Source organism: Chenopodium quinoa, unplaced genomic scaffold (genome assembly GCF_001683475.1).
Source record: "Chenopodium quinoa cultivar QQ74 unplaced genomic scaffold, ASM168347v1, whole genome shotgun sequence".
Classification (NCBI taxonomy): domain Eukaryota; kingdom Viridiplantae; phylum Streptophyta; class Magnoliopsida; order Caryophyllales; family Amaranthaceae; genus Chenopodium; species Chenopodium quinoa.
In genome coordinates, this window is record NW_018742204.1 from 22,251,429 (window position 1) to 22,257,695 (window position 6,267).

Here is a 6,267-nt window from a genome sequence, read left to right on the forward strand (position 1 = left end):
CTTTGAATTGGTCCCCTAACATGGTATCAGAGCTAGCGTGATACAAAGGTCACAGGTTCAAATCTCATCCATCCCTCTTTTAAAATGGACCCCTTTTCAAAATGGAATTAATTCACCCGCCGGATATGGGAGGGCCTGTGCAGCATCCATATTTCAAGTCCAAAGGGTATTTCATGTGAAGAGGAGTGATAAAATATAAAACATATTCCTAGATCTCAAGTGTGTCAATTCAATCATTATATTAATTAATTAGAAACGAACGATAAGTAACAAGTTTGTCCAATACTCCATATCAATCAAATATTCCGTACCAACAGTAATCTCAATTTTCCACCACTATACACGTCACATATTCAACTACGTTACCAAACTCAAGTGTACAATACATTTCTACTACTCCAACAATTATTAAAACTAGTTAACTAGTCAAATTTTCAACAAAATTACACAGGTTCACATCAATGTTGCCCAATTTTTAAAAAGTGATGTTATAATTTAATTTGTATAATATTTCCAAGAAGTACAAAAATCGGAATATATAGATCGACGTCATGGATGATGAATTTGGTAAGTGTATATATGTGTTGACTGTTGAGTCGAAAAAGAGGTGCTAGAGTTTGAGTATAAATAATTTAGTATAGTGAGTACAAGTTGCAAACTTGCAATGTTTGTCTGTTTACAAATTGTGGCCCTTTTTAATTTATGTCGTACTAGCTTTATTAGTCTTCATGAAGTTTTTCTATACGGTTCAAAAAAATTATTATTATTATTTTTACATAAAGTATTTAAGTATATTTTTTCTTTCAAGTTTTATCTGATGTTTTGTACTCGTACTAATTATATTTGATCGGCTTTGTGTTGTCTCTTTTGTCTGCGTTTGTCTTTTTGTTGATTTGGATTTTGTGATGCAGAATTTGCCAACATACGCTTCTAGGAAAGTCGAGAGATAAATTTCAGTCACCGAGCTTCATGACTCAATCATCTCTTACGCCACATACATAGGGTTTGTTCTGTTTAGTTTAATTTCAGTTCACTTTATCTCTAATCAGTTCAGTTCAATTCAATTCCTGATTTCTTTCTCTCATTAACAACTCAGTTCATCCAATCAGTAAATCAGAACAAACCCTAGTACTAATGTCACGTGCCGACTACTTTGCCCGAGTCACGCACCGTGCGCCACCCGCTTACAGTCCGTCGTAAGACGAGTCAGGCTTTCTCCTTGGCACTAACTCCTTGTGCCCACGTAGCACAACTCCTTGTGCTGCTAGTATTAGTTTGCTAGCACGATCCCTTTGTGCTAACAAGTCCCCTTTGGTTGAACTAAGTACTCACCCTTAGTGCCTTAGTCCGAATTTACGACTAAGTGTCGTAGACAATTGAGCACCCAAGCTATCACCCTTGCTGGTATGCCCGATCACTCACTTGGCACCCTCGTGCCTTAGTTTTCCTCACACTCTCTAAGTGTTGGAAGGAAAGGATTGAGTTGCAAGAGAACACAAGTGCTTAAGAAAGGCTTTTTGTATTGCTCTCAACTTATAACTCTTAACTTGTTGATCTCTCAACTTGAATGTACAAATGATGCCTTGGAGCCTATTTATAGTGCTCCACCCTACTTACTCTCTTTCTCTAGAATGTTCCTAACCTCCTCAAATGGAGGGTTCTAGACTACAAGGATCTAGAGTTTTCCCACCTCCTTAGGAACTACATACATGGAGGTTTCTACAAGCTTCCTACCTAGAATGCTAAGGACTAACCTAGAACATTCTAGAACTTTACATTCAAAATGTACATACATAGAAGGCCTTAGAGACTTCTAAGATGCACTGGATGAACCTTGAATATTCTAGAGACATCCTCTCTAGAATACTCCTCCAAAAGAACTCCGTAGATAGCTCCGGAACCTTCTAGAAGCTTCCCACGTTTCCCGGGCTACCTGCTGCACAAACTTGTATTTCGGGACCTTGTCTCGGAAAACTGACACCACCATCGTCTTCCTTGGCCCAAAATACGGTGGACCCCCAAATTTGGGCCCATTTGGACTTCATTTGGGACTCCAAACGACCCATTATTGTGTTACTGTCAAGTGGGTGTTCACTAGGATTTTAAGCAAGGTGCAATATAAAGCTCTTTAGGGGGAAGTGCTTACCTGAGCACCAAGGCAAGCCCCCTAGCCCCGATTGTTGCCTTGCTGCCTAGTGACCCTCTTGACGCCCATCCTTGGTGTGGGAGATGACCCGTGACACTAAGCTCTCTTCACTTTTTTATTACTTTTGTAACTGCGGATTTCTTCATAATTTTTGGAGTACGGGAAAATAGAAAGAAAAATATAGAGGACTCATATAATAGAAGAAAAATAGAGAGAATTCATTAACTAACAAAAATAATTTATTTATTTTTTTTTATTTTTTTTTGGAAATACTAACAAAAATAATGTTTAATGTACATCATAAATTAAAACTTAAATGATGTATATTTTTTTTCAAAATGACGCATTTAAATGTACATTTTAAAAATAACCCTTAATTATAAACCTAGGTGTAACATTTTTCTAAATGAAAATATTTTATACATTTCTATCATTTCTAATCTCATATCCTTTAATTTCATACTTTGATAAAACTCTCGCCCATACATAATATTCTAACAAATTCAATTAAACAAGTTAAATCTATGCACAAGTCAAGCTTGTTGCATTTAGAAAAGGAAGTAATACAGTATTTTATATATCTTATTAATCAAATAATCCGTGGTAAGATATGCACTAATTTATTATGTAAAACTATTGAATAAAGATCAAAGTAAAAATTATACTCCGTACAATATAGAAATAGTAATAAAGATGTAGTGCAAGTGAAATTAGTATGGACTACCGAGTACTCCATACGAGATACCATATACGAGATACCATACCATATAGAAATTAGTGATTGATTGGATCCAAAATAATTGCTGGCCCTTGTGAAAATTGAACAGCATAAAACATTGATCATCTAATTGCAAGCTTAGCAGTTACCCTCATATGCGCCATATTAATTACTACGAGCTATATCTGGGCATTACTTTAAGGGGTCGTTTGGTTCGCACGGGGTAATCGAAATGGAATGAACAAAGGGAAAGACAAGGAATGGAATGAAAATACCTAAATTTGGGATGTTGTTTGTTTAAAAATCAAAGGGAATGAGACCCACTAGTCCCACCACCACACCACCACCAACCAAACCACCACCAAACCACTCTCCATCATTTCCACCACCGAACCACCACCAAACCACCGCCGAACCTCCCTCAACATTCGCCTCCCTTCTCCGGCCATCCCCACCCCTCGCAATCAGCCCCGAAAAAACCCTAGATCGAATTGAACTTCATCGCTCAATCAAAACAGGGGCGGTGATGAAGGATTTCGAGGGATGGGGGAAGTGTGACAGCCTCCGACGAGGGTTAAGAGAGTTCCGACGAGGGTTGAGCTAGTTCCGACGAGTGGCGGAGGATGTTTTTGCGACTAGGGGAATTTTTTGCGGGGGAGGGGATAGGCGGCGACGGTCGTGGAAGGTCCGACGAGGGTCGGGGAGGGGCGGCGAGGGTCAGGTGGTGATGTGGTGGTGTGGTGGTTGGGTTTTCCGGGGGTGTAGGTAGGTAGGAAGGTGGTGGTGTGGTGGTGGTAGGGAATGGGAATGGAAATACCTAGGGGGGGTGGGGAATGAACTTAGAAGGATTTGTGGGAATGAAAGGGGTAAAGGGAATGAAAGAAAGTGCTTAACAAACAACAACAAAGGGAATTGGGACAATTGATTCCCATTCCCTTTCCTCATTACCCCCAACCAAACGGCCCCTAAGTACGTCAATTAAACCCAACTAATCATGCTACTAATTGCTAATTTCAGATTGTATTATCAATTTATCACCGTAGTTCTCTTTTATTAACACGTTTAACTCGTGCAACTTATTATAAACTCCAACAAAATAAATAACATTAATTATCTTGACAAGAACAGTTCATAAAGTACATTAATTTCTTGAATGTTTTTATTTATATGGTTAAATCATAGCGTTGTCCGTCAAATCAATTCATTACCAAAAAAAAAAAATGTCCAGTTCAAATTTTGACCCACACTCATGTTCCTCACGCTAGTTGTTATAATAATAACATGTTATAATTTTGGATAGTTGTTTTTGTAAATTTCTGTCCCACATTTATGCTTTTCACTTTTTCAGCTTTTAGTAGAACTCCATAGTCCATACCTTGATTTGTAAATGGAGGAGTAACAATGGTCGAGCAAAGGTGAGTTACTATTTTTAAATTTACAATTTTGATATGAACATGTGATGTCCTCTTTTCATGGAATTATGTGATGACAAAACTATTTTAAGGAAAATCTAAACTCAACGGTCACACGAGTTCCTCTCTGTTATAACGAATGTGAGAAAGAACAAATTAATGAATTTAAAAGAAATAAATAACACACATATTTACGTGGTTCACCAACAGTATGTTGACTACGTCAACGAACAAGCGAGAGTTATAGTTTTATTGATCTTGGGGAATACAGATTACAGATTCAGAATAGATTTGAGACCAATCACAGAAACAAATTGTTTGTCTCTCAGATTTCTAATGTTATCTCTTTCAAATCTCACAGATGAGAAATACACAAAAGACTCTCATATTTCTGAATAATCACTCAACTGATCAACTTATTCGGTTTGGAGTAACCCTAAGGGGTATATATAGAACTCTCCAAAATAGAAAACTGATTTGGGCCAAGCTCAATTAATAACCACACGAACCAAAACCACACGGCCATGTACCTTGACCCACACAGCCGTGTATATCGCGCAGTCAAATAGTGTGCCCATCTACACGGTCGTGTACCCTGAATCACACGACCATGTTACAAGTCTTGTAGTAGTGGAACTACACGATTATGTACCACGAACCACATGACAGTATATATTGAAGAGTACATAATAACACTGACTGCACGATCGTGCACAATGGACTACATGATCCTGTACCTAACTCGGTCACCGATTCAAGGCATATTTCTCAACACTCTTAAAAAGCAAGGGTAATGCTAATTATATTTCTTTTTTTAGTATTAAGTTGGAAATTTATTACTACAAGTAAATCGGTGTAATAATGTCTATTTATTGTCTATTCTATTCTTTCTATTCCGTAGCATGTATTACACTGTACAAGAGTCAAGAGACATAATGATCATATTTTTAAGCATGAGGAACCGGAAAAGCAAAGAGTAAAAACAAAAGTGAAAAAACTACAGAAATTTTTAAAACTACAGTAGTAAATGAAACGTTTTAAATACCAATTACTGTGTAATTTACTTTGTACCAAATTCTTAAGATCACGAATTTCTTCCATTACTATAGGTGTAAAGAATTAGACATGTAGTTGTCCTGATATCAAATGGCCTGTCTAAAAACACATGGGCCGGGCAAAGAATTGTGGGCTAACCCTTGAAAGCCCATTCAATAAGGCATCATCTTGTTGCCGTTCCATCCCAAAGTACTCCGTAGTAGATTCGATTAGTTGTATCTTTCTTCTGAATTTGTTAATAGCAACAAATTGACAAATGTCAAACTATTATGAGTAAGATAAAATGGAAGAAGTATTTTTTTGGAAATTATTACTAATGCCCTTTTAATCGTAAAGTAATAACAGATAGGTAATTAACTAAAGAGAAATTTGTATGTAGAACTATATATGTACTACCTCCGTTTCATATTATGTGCAACAAAGGGGTATTATTTATGAGACATAAAATATTCCTTTGTTGCACATAATAAGAAACAGAGGTAGTATATATTATTCATGATGAATATTGATCCCAAATGTTTTCCTTCATACATATTAATATTAATTAAAAATTGTTAAAGTTATCATCAGATAGATTGTGTTTCAATAAAATAATTGAATTAACAAAACTTCACCTCAAACAAGACTTATTAAGTTATTGTATTTGTTGTCTATTCATTTCATTAAACCAAGTTACCAACATGAATACATTTCATACAATGCTACCATTTTATATACTCTAAAGATAACTGCTCCAATCCAACTATCTGTAATGACAAAAATAGTTGAAACTGTTAATATCATTTTTATTTTATTTATTAAATCTAAGTATTCTATGTAACCGATAAACAGGTGCGGTCATACGGATAGCGGGATAGATCATAATGTAGAAGCCAATTGGCCATGACAGCTGCCCACACCATAACGAATGGTCCTAATCACGTGTCATTGAACAG